The sequence below is a fragment of the Neovison vison genome, chromosome 11 (assembly GCF_020171115.1).
Source record: "Neovison vison isolate M4711 chromosome 11, ASM_NN_V1, whole genome shotgun sequence".
NCBI lineage: Eukaryota > Metazoa > Chordata > Mammalia > Carnivora > Mustelidae > Neogale > Neogale vison.
This window is the reverse complement of record NC_058101.1, coordinates 161,627,136-161,640,700: the sequence shown is the minus strand read 5'-3', so window position 1 is coordinate 161,640,700 and position 13,565 is coordinate 161,627,136. Positions and strand designations below refer to the sequence as shown.

Genomic DNA, 13,565 nt, shown 5'->3' with positions numbered 1-13,565 from the left:
AGCATGGGATGCTGAAGGGTCTGCCGCAGGGCTGGCTTGGGACGAGCCACGTGGGACACCAGATTGGCTCCTGTGCCAAGGAGCAATGCTGATTAAGTGGCTTTTTCTACTCAGCACTAAATGTTGCCAGATTGGGGGAGAAATGAGGGAGAGACTTATAGGTCTGAGATTCTTTCACAGAATTAGGTCAGGGCTACAGCGGATCCAGAAAGCCCACTAAGTGTATTCTTGCAACGAGCTCGGGCCAGGGAGGTCGTTCTGGTTAACCTATTAGTGGACTGCAGGGTAGTACACAGGATTCCCAATTGTCTGAGAGGCATGCGTTGTGTCCCCCACTCCCCCTTCCACATCCCACCCCACCCCAAGTTTTAGCTCCAACTCAAGCTCTCGGATTCCTAGCTGGACTCCTCCATGCATCCCCATGTCAAATCCCTGAGTTCAACAGACATGGACCCAGGCCACTTAAGTTGAAGGTCAAAGCAAAGACCAATTTTGAGGGCCCATTTATTCTCTCTGAAGATTGAGGCAGGAATGAGGTGGGACGCTAGGCAGACTTTCCTCATAGAGTGAGGCTTGTCAGAATCAGGGTCTCTAGATTTTCAGGATCTGCACTCCCCTTCATCCCAGTAAGTGCTGGTGACGGTGGAATGGCAGAGGTGGTCACCAAGAACCTAATGTGGATTCCTAGGATGGGGAAGAAGGGATGTGAAGCTGTGGGGTGCGGGGGGGGGCACAGGAAGCAGCGTTTGGCCATAGAAAAGCTAAGTCATTCTGCCCAATGGCACAGAAGAGTCTGTTACTCCTGCTGCCTCCCTTTATTTTTAGGCAGAGGACAGGGGTTTGCTTCTCCCTTCCACACAAATCAAAGTACAATCCTGCAGCTCCAGGGGAAGGGAGAAGCAAGGGGGTGCTGTGTGGACTCTTCCCACTCTACGGTCTTTCTGTTTTCATCCTCACCATCTCAGGTCCAGCCCAACAGCAATTCCATACAGTCCCTAAGTCTCTGAGGCACAAGGGACAATCCACTGTCGTCTCATCTCAGGACTCCTTTGCTTATTGAAGCCATAGTCCCCTCAAAACTCACTGGTCATACCTCTTTGTCAGGAGCCAAACTAATCCCTTCTAGGGGCACCTGGGTGGCTCAGGGGGTTAAGCCTTTGCCTTTGGCTCAGGTCATGATCTCAGGGTCTTGGGATCGAGCCCCGCATCGGGCTCTCTGCTCAGCGGGGAGCCTGCTTCTCTTCCTACTTGTGATCTCTCTCTCTCTGTGTCAAATAAATAAAGTCTTAAAAAAATTATTCCATTCTATTTAGCCTATCTGTGGGCCCACATTTTTGCGTTGTACAGGTGAAAGGTGCACGTTTGGTTTCTGTACCTTTTCTATATGGGCTTGAAAAGAATGTGTATTAAGATCATGGGGTGAGAGTTCTATAGATGACAATCAGGTTCTGATTTCTCCGTCTTTTTTTTTCCCCCCAAAACACGTTTTTCTGCATTTTCCGTCCCTGAGAGAACCATTAACTCTTCCACCGTGCTTGCAGTTTACATCAGCAATGATTTACACTGATGTCAGTTTTTTGCTTTATATATTCTCAGACCTGTTTTTAGGTACGTACAAGTTTAACTTTAGAATTGTTATATTAAGCAGTTTGAACTTTTAATTCCTGTTTACTAAATCTCCTACCATTATCTTTTTCTGTAGTAATGATTTTTCCTTAGTCTACTTTGTCTGAAATTACAGCCAACTCAATGGCAATCCAATGATTCTCCTGGATCCATGAGGCCATCAGAAATGCTGCTCAGCCATTCAGGACACTTTTTTTTTAATTTGGCAGGTGCCCCAACAAGAGAGCTGCCTCACATGCTGGTCTCATCTTTCTGGGTTTTGGTCTTTTTCAGATCTTGACCTCGTAAATCCCACTTTACCATGTTAGATTTTTAGTATGTGTGTACGTATATGTGTGTGTATGTGTGTGTTGGGTCATTATATTTTTCTAGGTGTACTGTGGAGTGTGGGAGGGAAGAGTGGAGAATTGACTGGAAATAAAGTAGGTGATGTCTTTTGAATACATTTTCAAAATTCTTTTTTTGTCTCTCTGTGACCCCAACGTATTTTTTGAAATAGCTAACTGAAGCACTTTGTCCTCATAGGATTCATATCAATAACTATTTCATATTTGCATCCTCTCTGTACTTAACTGAGTAGTCTCCCAGTTGACCAATGAACATTCTGAAAGGTGGCATTCCTCTGGAGCAAGCTGATGGGGTCACAGAGCTTGGTTGAAGATAAATGTAATCAGAGATGCACGAACACATCCATTTCAAGCTTGAGTCCAGAAGCCACAGTGCTCCTAGTGTTTCGCAGCTCATACCACAGTAGGCTTGCCGGTGCTGGTGCCGCTGATAGACAGTCACACAGAAACCTGCCAGGTGATAGATGTTGTATCTTGAATCCTGTTGTATCTTGAATCCTGGTGCTCTTACTCCTGACAGCAGGAAGCTGGTGTGCCTATTAATTGCTACCATAAAATACTGGGTGTGCCACAGGACCCTTTCATGTCAAAAAAAGGATTTCCGTGCCCATTCAGCAAAACTGCCATGTGTCAAGGTATGAATGGGCAGACTTAGAACATGAGCTTCCAGAGTTAATCTACCACCACCAAGTGGCCCGTCAGTTTTACAGAGATTATTATGTTGGATTAAGTTTTTAAATAGTGCTTATTTTACGGGGTTAATTTTTTTTAACAGTGCCTGCCTTGCCAGATGCAGCGATAGGTTCTTCTGTCTCCTAAGTACTTTGAGTTCTTGGCTGAGTTCTCAGATTCCTTTATTATTTCAGGCAGTGCAGGACTGAGTGAGGGCAGGAGTCCTTTGCAAACATTAAACGCGGTGGAAATGCTGAGTAATAACTTGAGTTCTCTCCTCTTCCCCCATCTCCTCTTTCCTTTAAAAAAAATAAAAATAAACAGAATGGAAACACCCAAAGTACTGCCAGATGGAATTTAAGGCTAATGCTGGCACTATTTCATGGCCTCAGGGATTTGGGGTCTTCCAGCTTCCTGTCGGATTTGGCTCCTGGGCTTCCCACCGCACACTCTGCTCTGCCCCACCTTTGCGATATTCTCATACCAGACCCATGTGTGCTTTTTCCGGTGTGGACAGGAGTCTACCTTTCTGGAGCCCAGATATGGAAAATTCTCTTCTGCCCACAACCCACCACAGAATACCACTTAGAACTCTTCCTTTTGCTGTTTCCTGCCCTGTGGTCTAATGAATAATTACGAAAGTGGTAGCCCCTTGAAGGCAAAGCATGCTCCCCTTTCATTTCAGGGTCAGTGTCTAGCATAGCACCTGGCGTAGAGGGGGTGTTCTGCAGAAGTCTGCTAGATCATTGAAGATCAAATACGAGACCAAGGCAAACCCATTGTAGCAAGGCAAGCTAGTGTGAAGAGTAAGAGGGGTAGGGGGTCATCTCCATAAAGCCCCAGATATTATAGGCAGAGCTGTTCTCCTTCCATGAGGGAAATACAGGAGGCGCCAACATTTCCTTGTCCTTTGCAGACTGCAGAAGGATTTGGTTATTGCATGAGGTTTTTTGCTTTTGTTTTTAATAACAGCTTCATTGAGATCTATTTCAAATACCATGCAATTTACCCATTTAAAGTGTACAATTCAATGGTTATTTACAAAGTACTCCATTCACAGAGTTGGGCAATCATCATCACTTTCTACTTTCAGAACATTTTCATTATCCCAGAAAGAAACCCTGTACCCATTTGGTGGTCATTATCCCCCAGCGTGGAGCAACCACCAATCTATTTTTCTGTCTCTATAGATTTGCCGAGTCTAGACATTTCATGTAAATGGGATCATATAATATGTGGTCCTTTGTGACTAGCTTCTTCTACTTACTGTAGTGTTTTCAGGGTTCATCATCCTTATAGCATGTTTCAGTACTTCCTATCTTTTTGCAGCTGAATAAAATCTGTTGTTTGCTTATATCACATTTTATTTATCCATTCATCGGTTGATGGACATTTGGATTGTTTACACTTTTAACCTATTCTGAGTAATAAGAATACTCATAAACATTGATGTGTAAGTTTCTGTGTAGACATGTGTTTTCAGTTCTCTTGGGTATGTTCCTAGGAGTGGAATTGCTGGGTCATATAGTAGCTTTTATGGTTAACCTCTTGGGGAACTGCAGAACTACCAATTGCTTGAGTTTTGCCTCCAAAATAGGCCAAATGAGTGAGCTGCTGTCACTTACCACACATGTCTTTTGTTGCCTTGCCCCCGAGCTTCATTTGTTACTAAAAAGAGGGGTAGGGAGATAGAATTGACGGAGAAGCTAGATGCTGCTCATCTTTTGTAGGCGCTTGAGAATTATTTTCCTTCAGAGACTTTTTCGGGGAACAAAAGTCCGCAAGGACTGAAGCAAGTGTCCTCTCCTTTCTCCATCTTTGGCCCTAGCCAGCCTGTGGTCTTTGCCATGTTTTTGCTGCTCGCTCGCTTGTTTGTTCGTTCGTTCTTTTTTTTTTTTTTTTCTATCCATGTCTTTGCTTCTTTAACCAGACAAGGGATTTGGTCATGAGACAGGTGTTCTCCATCTAGAATGTTCTTTCCTACCCCAGACCCATGGGCATGGCTGAAAAATCACTGCTATCTGGAGATTCCAGTTGTGGTCATTTATTCATTCAAAAGCACTTGCTGAGCAAGTATTATGCTCTTAATATGTGCCAGGTACATTTATTGAGCCCAAGAGATGTTCTAGGCACTGAGATCACCTGAGTGATAAAACAGCAAGGTTCCTGTTCTTATAAGGTTTTTATTCAAGCGAGGGCTAGACAAAAACAAGTGAACAAAGTAAGTAAACAAAGCAATTCAGATGCTTAAAAGTGCCAGGAGGCAAAAAGGCTGGTATTACCAGGCCCAGAAGAAGGCGCGAGTGATTGCACAGGGAGTGGAGGATAAGGCAGAAGGACTACTTCAGCTCAGATGGTTTTGGCCCTGTCAAGGGTAACTGTCCTGGGCAGGACACTTAACTTGTTTTGTGCAATGGTCATTGCTTCTAAAATTGGGTTGCTTTTTGAACTGAAAGTGATTAAATGAAAGTGCTCTGAAAAATAAGGCTACAGCATTCCTTCTTTGATTAAGCTCACCTCTCCTGTGATTAACCAGATTCCAGTCATAAGTAATTTAATGCCCAGGGTCTGCTGTTCCACCAATGGGTACTGGTTTCTAGCGTTTGATTCCCATCCATTGGTTAACTCGTTTTCAGCTCCATAAACTACTCACAAGCTCAAGAGAGAGGGTGGCTGGTATTAACAGTGATTTCTGGGGGTAAGCATAACACAGTTGGCCATAACAAAATGAGATAATGTCTCAAAGGCGTTCCAAGCTCTACAGAAGCAGGCACAGCATAAAGCTTTGTACAGTTTTAGTGTAATATGTAAGGACCCAAAGGATAGCACAAATGATTATGTTAGAACCAGATGAAACAGGTAATCTTGAAAAGTTGAAATAAAAAGAAGCATTTGTGTATATACAGGAGGTCCCTAGTATACTCATGTGATTTCTTCTATATAGAACGAGTCTGGTTTTAAAATGTACCTTAATCAAGAAATCCAGTCCCTGATAATAAAGGAAATTAATAAGGATTATGACTTGAGCTGTACTTATCTCGAATCTTTATAAAGCAGGCCTTTTTTTTTTTTTGGTGAGCAAGTATAGTGGGTGGTCTTATGGCAGATAGGTAGAGTTACCTGGCCCTGGATTTTGTCCGTGGTTGACAAAACTTTAACAGAAGCATGGAAAAGAAGAGAGTGCTTTTGAACTTGTTTCATGCAGAGGCTTAATCATCTCTCTGAGATGTGCTCATTGGACCTGTATTGGACCATCTGACACAGTAGGGTCTTACTGAACTCTTTGAGAATGTCTGAGTCAACAAGATAGGTTGTAACATCCTATGGTCCGGTAGAACAGCTACCCTACCTGGTAGCCTTGACATTCCTTGATCGTATTGCTTTTCTTTGCCTTCTCTCTTTGGTCAGCCATACCCAATGGTCATAGACGACAAAGAAATCAGAGCTAATGTTTTAAAAAATCATTTCTAAACAGCATGTATAAAGTTTTACTGGGTATAAGCCGAGATACGGCTTTTGATGTGTTTGTAACTTTCATTTACTTTTGTTACCCCATTAGTCAGGATTGTTGAAAGTTTATTGTAATTCAGAATCCATAGCCTCACCATTTTCTAGTTATAAAAACAACTGCCTTTCGCAAACATCAATGGCAGCAAGCCCAACAGCTTGGATTTTATGATAAGGACTGCGTGCGAACATTCTGGCACCAGCCTGGAAAGCAAATGAGGCCGTGTGGCATTTTGTTGAGTGTGCCGGTCACTTCCCACATCTGTTTGACCTTTACCTTAAGTATTGCTTGTCAGCTCCCTGCTACTGGAGACATATGTTCCCGAGATGTGTTTTTCAAAAGAGGAGTGTGGCAGCAGGAGTGTGTTTACAGAAAAACTAATTAAAAAGTAGAGCCGGTAAGAAGTCTTCTCTCAGATTTAAGCTTATGGAAAGGAGAACGCCTTTTCTTATTCTTCCTTTTGAGATATGTTTGGATATGCTTCTAAAATGCCATCTTAAAATGTCTGTTCTTTGTATATGAGGCAGACATGGGATCTTTCAGGGTTGGGGTCAGAACCTTTTTTCTGATTGGTGCCTTTGTTCAGTTACTTTGTCATGAACTGGCACTTGGAGTTGGCCCATGTGAACAGCTGCCCACACATCTAAGGAGGCAAGCTCAGCCTGAGAGTAAAGACATTTTGGGGGATGCTCTGGAGGAATGTTCTCATGAGCTTTTGGTGTCCCATAAATTTTGGTCTCCAAAGGATCCTGGGGGGATCAAGGGGCCAAGGAGGTGGCAAAGCTATAAGCTGGCTCCTTCTATCCCATGCATAGGTAACCACTCATGGCTCCCTTCAGACCTCTGAATGTGGGGGCCATTCACATTATTTGGTGTATAACTTTGATCAAAAATGCCTTAGGTGTCTTATCTCCAGTGGGAAACGTGGTGCAACAAACCATCATGGGACTAGGAACGACCCAGTGAGGGACTAGTGTAAGGAGAAAGTTTTAGAGAGAAGTTCAAGATCGATTGCGGGCAAACAGGAATAGGGTTTTTCTCCTCTTGTTTATATCTGGAGAGAGAAGATTAATGTATGCCTTTACTTTGCTCGTCATAATGTGAGAGCAAATTATGATCTCAAAAAGCATATAAGGGGACTTGGGCATTTTATTCAGCCCGCGGAAGCAAATCATTCAATAGAAAGCATCGTAGAAAGCCTGAGCATGCTGCCTAAAAACCTAAATGTTGCCAGTGCGTCTTAGAAGCGCAGAGAACTTTGGTTCTTTCTCTGGCCTCACCTCCCTGTGTGACCAGCTACACAGAGCTGTGGCGGGGACAAGAGGGAAGGATGCTTGTCATAGATGGATTATTCTTCACACTCTTACGTTCTCTGTGTCTGTGCCCAGCATTTGTCATCTGAGCAATATTAAATTCGTGTGCACATAACTTTGACAACAGCTGTATGAGCTTTTCAACGACGGCACTGAGTAATCGACACTAAATCCCTAACCTCCAACGCTTGCTTAGCACTCACCAGTGTAGACAGAAGAGTCTGTCCCTGTAGTTGGAACTGAAGGAATGGGAGGGGGTGGGTGTTTGAATTAGTTCTTCCTGCCATATTCATTGCCCACTGAATGTCAAGTCTTTGGGTAACTTTTGAGGTTTTTTTTTTTTTTTTTTTTTTTGGCTGCATTCAGCCAAAAATCTGCTCAGGACCTGAGTTACTCAGCACTATTTTCTCAGTTATTCTAGCCATTGTCATATACTTTTTCTGTCCCCCAAGCTCTTTTCTTCTACTTTTACTTGGTATGGTTCCCTTAAAGTCATCTTGTCTATGGTTTTCTTAGGGGCAGGGAACTTACCTCGGAAGATGGAATATGTCTTATCAGGTGCTAGGGGTCTGGAGTAAAGCTTCCCCTTCTTTGCCTGGTATCCCAGCCGCCTTGTGTACACTTTGGCTTTGTTCATCAGTAACTTGAGAATAATTTTAGGGAGGTTTTTCTCCTTCTTCCAGGAAGCACAGACCCATTCCTCACAAAACAAAGAAAAGAGAACTTCCGTCTGCCATCATTAGTCCAGGAACCAGATGATGGCCCTCGAATTGGGAGAGAGTCCCTGGATTATGTCACTGGTACCCTCAGTTCCAAATCCGTCTGGCATTTTACTCTCCTCTGTGTGCCAGGCATTGAGCTGAGGGCTTTCTTGTACCGAATCTTAGCTCTTACAATCATGGGAGAGCGGAGTTCCCGATGCTCTTTTAGTAAATGTGAAAATCAGGTTCAGAAACCTGAAAAATTCACCCAGCCATTAAATGGTAGAGCTCTGATTCTCACCATGGTCCTTTGGAATCAAAGTAGAATCTGCTTTCCACATTGCAGGGCCTTTGAAGAAATGACGCTTCTCTATTTTGGACCTAACCTATAGTGTTCCAAAGAGGGTGAGGTTCCTTTGCTTTTGAAGTAGCTGTCAGACAAGCTTCCCACCACCCCGAATGTGTCTGTGTTGGGGTGAGCTCTTTCTTTTTTTTTTTTTTTAGAATTTTATTTATTTATTTGACAGAGATCACAAGTAGGCAGAGAGACAGGCAGAGAGAGAGGGGGAAGCAGGCTCCCTGCTGAGCAGAGAGCCCCAGGTGGGGCTCGATCCCAGGACCCTGAGATCATGACCTGAGCCAAAGGCAGAGGCTTAACCCACTGAACCACCCAGGCGCCCCGGGGTGAGCTCTTTCTGAACTTCCTTCCCTCCCACCCCTGGCTCATCCACACTGGCTGGCTACTCTGGCCGGGGGGGTCTTCTTGCTGCTTTCTAAGCCCACTGTGTTCTTGGCGTCCTCTGAGCAGGTAGGCACATCTGTTCCAGGGGAGCAGAGCACCCTGGACAGGAATATCCCCCACCCGGATATATGGGCCCCCTCCCCTGAGCCCTCACACTCCAGATCAAAATTACTGAGGTGCTGGGCTACTGTGTGTCCAGTACCCACAGTGTGTCCAGCTCCCTTAGGTGTGACAGGCAGGTCAAAGAGGGAAAAGTGAGCAGAGAGGTCTCTGGCGGGGTCTCTGATTGTCACAACCTGAAGCAGTCTCCTTCCCCCATATGTTTGTGGCAGCAAGTGCCCAGCTGGTGTCCCCGATGGTGCCTTCCTGCCCGTGTTAGTCCAGAACGCATTGGCATTGAACCCAGCGATCTGTGGCTCCCACAGTCTCGTGAGGTCCCACATGATTCACGTTCATGCCCTTGCTGCTGATCCTTTGCTACTTGGCCTTGTGCAGTCGTTACCACCACTGGGTCCCCACCTCTGTTTCTGCCACTGTTGATGTTGTCACACCCCTGACAGCATCTCCTTGCCTCTGTCTGGGTTCTCAGAGTGGCACCCAGTGGTTCAGTACCAGGGTCCATAAGTACAGCTTTGCCCTTTCATTTTGAGGATGCATTCCACAGAGGAACACAAAGCAGGTTTCTAAGTGGCCCAGACTGACGGAGTCTGGGGCCAGCGCCATCCGTGTCACGTGCGCTCCAGGCTAAGGCATGCGTGCTTCCAGTGCCTCTGCATGGGCTGTTTCGTATCTTGCTAGGGCCTCCATTCTCCCTTCAGAAAGTAAGGCTGCCGTGTGCATGCCCTTTACCATCATGTCCTCCTCAGGAGGCTTAGACGGTCGCCAGAGAAAAGCAGCCTGCCCTGCGGTTCTAGAAATCCTGGGTAACTGGCTGTGCAGGTTTATCTTCCCTCACCGGTGTCTCTGTTCCACCAGGGATCAGATTAGAAATTCTCTGGGATCAGGAGTTGGGATTTAAACTCTCAAATTGCTGGAGGCTCCATAGAGCCTAGCATAGATCTTTATAAAAATGGGCCCTGAAATATTTCTCGCCTGATGAACTCATTCCTCACTCACAAACCTGTATCCCTCTCTTGTCCATCTTGCAAATTGGTGCTGATGATAAAACCAGTCTTAATGGTGAATTGCAGTGAAACTATACGCTGTGTCCTGGCGTTTCAGCTCTCTGGAACTAGTTGGATAAGCTAGAGACATGTGTCACAGAGGGGGGCAGTTAGAGCCAATAGCAAGACACCTGACTGCTGGCAGGATTACCTTGCTTTAAAAAAGATGAAGAAAAAAGCCACCTCCAGGAAATACAGTGGGAGTTGGCACACCTGAGTGATGATGTTGATTAAACTAGAGGAAATTTTATTTCCCCCGTGTCACTGAGCTGCAGGGTGTCTGTGAAGCCAAGAGATGTTTCCTCCTTTCTCAGTGGCCATTTGGATGTGTCCTCTCTCTGTCCTGCCAACTGTACTGCCCCTACCCCCACCCTGGACCAGGTCCTCCTGCCTCTCTCGGGAGGTGTTTGCTGCTTGAAAGGAGAAGTGTCCTAACTTACCGTCTCTCATAGGCAACCAGGAGAGCTTCAGCATTTTTAGCTATGGAGTGATGAGGTAACAAGACGTAGGGGAAAAGTTGAATGTTTTTGTGGAAGGAAATTGAAGCCACAAACACCTTAATAACTTGAACAGTTGAAGAGATGGGAGTCCCACGGAGCGGGAGAGCCCAGAGCCAGACCCCTGTCTTTCAGATGAATCTTCTTCATAAGGAGTGATCCCTCCTCTTCTCTGGACATTCTGGCCTCTGGGCCGGTGCTCAGGTCCCACCCAGCTCTGCCCACTGGGCACAGAGTCCAGGGGGAGAGAGGGGTCTCTGGGACCCTGCTGTCAGATCGTGCTTTGGAGGTGCGGGTTTTATCATACAGCCTTTACACGATCTGTTCTGCCTGTGACCACCAGCTCGCAGGATGTTCTCTTTCACATTGATGAACTCATTTAAACTTTATGGCTTGCCTCCTGTAATCAAGGCACCACAAAGTCAGGCCCCTTTCATATTCCCTCAAGAAATAAAATGAAAGATGGAAACCTCATCTCTTTTGTTTCCCCGTACTTGGCATGGGTGTTTCCTATTGGTTGGATTCCATGGCCAAGCTTCCTTCCCATGAGAGGCAGGGCCTTTGCGCTGGGCAAATATTCCATTCACTGCATGGCTGTGGAGGCAGGTGGTGGAGGGCAAATTGTGATGAACCAGTGCTAGAACCCTGTGTTTGCCTTCCGAGCGTCAATAGTAAGTCACTGGTTGACTTTGCACAACCTTTCCAATTCCCTGGCTGTGTTTCCTCTTTCTTAAGTAAGGGTGTTAGATTTGGGGGTGTTAGATTTCTGCGTTCCTTTGGAGCTCACACTTGTGACATCCATCTTTGTATCATAAAGGCACAAAACTGAGCTAAGATGTTTAACTGGGAAGACTGGTTTGTGTCCCAAAAAGGTATGAAAGAATAGAATCATCTTTTACTATCTTTGCATCTTTTTCCTTTCTGCCTTTGAACTTACTTTCAGAAGCACTGATGAGGCTGGTGGGAACGCAGGCTGGCACAGCCACTCTGGAAAACAGTCAGGAGGCTCCTCAAAAAGTTAAAAATAGAGCCACCTATGCCCCAGCGATTATACTACTAGGTGTTTACCCCAAAGGTACAAATGTAGTGATCTGAAGAGGCACCTGCACCCCAGTGTTACAGCAGCAATGTCCACAATAGCCAAACTGTGGAAAGAGCCCAGATGTCCATCAGCAGATGAATGGATGAAGAAGATGGGGCATATAATCATAATGGAATAATGGAATATTACTCAGCCATCAAAAAAGAAATCTTGTCATTTGCAGCAACATGGATGGAACTAGAGGGTATTAGACTCAGCGAAATAAGTCGATCAAAGACAATTATATGATTTCACTAGTATGCGAAATTTAAGAAACAACAGAGGAGCATAGGGGAAAGGAGAGAAAAATTAAACAAGATGAAACCAGAGAGGGAGAAAAACCATAAGACTCTTAGTCATCGGAAACAAACTGAGGGTTGCTGGAGGAGTGGGGGTGGAGGGATCGTGTAACTGGGTGACCAGACACTCAGGAGGGAATGTGTTGTAATGAGCACTGGGTGTTATATACAACTGATGAATCACTGACTGATATATTAATTAACTGAATTCAGATTAAAAAATTAAAAACACCAGCGAGCTGCCCAGTGCATTTGGACTGTGAGCATCCTGTAGTTGGAGGACAAGGTTCCAACACCTGAGCTGTTTGTCTGTCCTCCGAGGAGTTTGCACCCAGCTGTTTCTGCTCACCAGCTTCCCTGGTGGGCCCTGAGCCATCTTTTTGAGGGACATTCACTTGGGGATGGGAGGGTAGGCTTTGGCCACGGAAACCAGCCAGAGGAACCTGACAGGGTTACCTGACCCACAGGGGATGGACCTTTGACCTTGGCCTAATTTACTATCAGACCACTGACACTTACAGGAAAACAACAGGATCTAGCACCTGCTCTTCCTCTATGGCTCTTCTCAGCCCTTCCCCTCCCTCACCCCGTGGCTCCCTCTCTGTTTCTTGCCTTTAACTCCGGGCAAGTCAACAGTATCACAATGTTGTGAATGTACTTAGTGCCACTGAACTGAACACTTAACAATGGTTAAAATAGGGGCGCCTAGGTGGCTGAGGGGGTTAAAGCCTCTGCCTTGGGCTCAGATCATGATCCCAGAGTCCTGGGATCAAGCCCCGCATCAGGCTCTCTGCTCAGCGGGGAGCCTGCTTCCCTTCCTCTCTCTGCCTGCCTTTCTGCCTGCTTGTGATCTCTGTCTGTGAAATAAATAAATAAAGTCTTTTAAAAATAGTATATTTTATGTATATTTTTCAACACAGGAACGATTTATTGTTCTGGGGGTAGCACTGATTTCTTGTGGGACTGTGAAACGAGGAGAGCTTTTACAAAACTCTCTGTGACTTACACGTCTAAATAATGCTTTCATGGTTCAGAAAATCTTGAGTCCCCCTCAGTAATTGCCTTCGGAGTCTTTAGCACATTCATAATTCTCCCTTTGTGCGCCAGTGTCTTCAAGTCTGCCTCTTAGAAGCTCTTTGTATTCAATTATTTGTTTATGGCTCTGTTTCCTTCCTTCTTGAAGACAGGGTCTGGCCCGCTGGTGTGCGGTGAGTGTTTTTATCTATAATAAATGAATGACCACATTAGTGATGTAAATCCCTGGCTCCAGTAGCTCCTCCAAGACAGTCTCTAACCACACGCTCTGAAGGAGCCCACCCCCACCCACCCCTGTCCCGCCGTCCTCTCCTTCCTTAATACCTTTTAACCCCACTGGCAGTTACTCTGTTTATTTGCTGGGTGTTTACAGGTACGTGGTTTTTTTCTTCCCGCGATAAAGCAAGACTTGGAAGGATGGAGACACTGTACTTCTTGCTTGCTTGGCATCTCTCTGTTGAATGAGTCAATGAATCTCCAAACTGTGATTGATCTTTTGGAAATAGCAAAACTCCTTCAGATTAGCTTTGGCACATAAAGTGAGGCAGGAGGAGGGATAATGTCTTAAGGAGGCACAGTAA

General features: G+C 45.3%; 1 protein-coding gene across 1 annotated transcript in view; it reads left to right on the top strand.

Annotated features, from left to right (window-relative positions):
* Positions 1-13,565, top strand: part of DOCK5 (dedicator of cytokinesis 5) — a 206,866-nt gene that overhangs the window by 56,168 nt on the left and 137,133 nt on the right. The window lies entirely within an intron of this gene.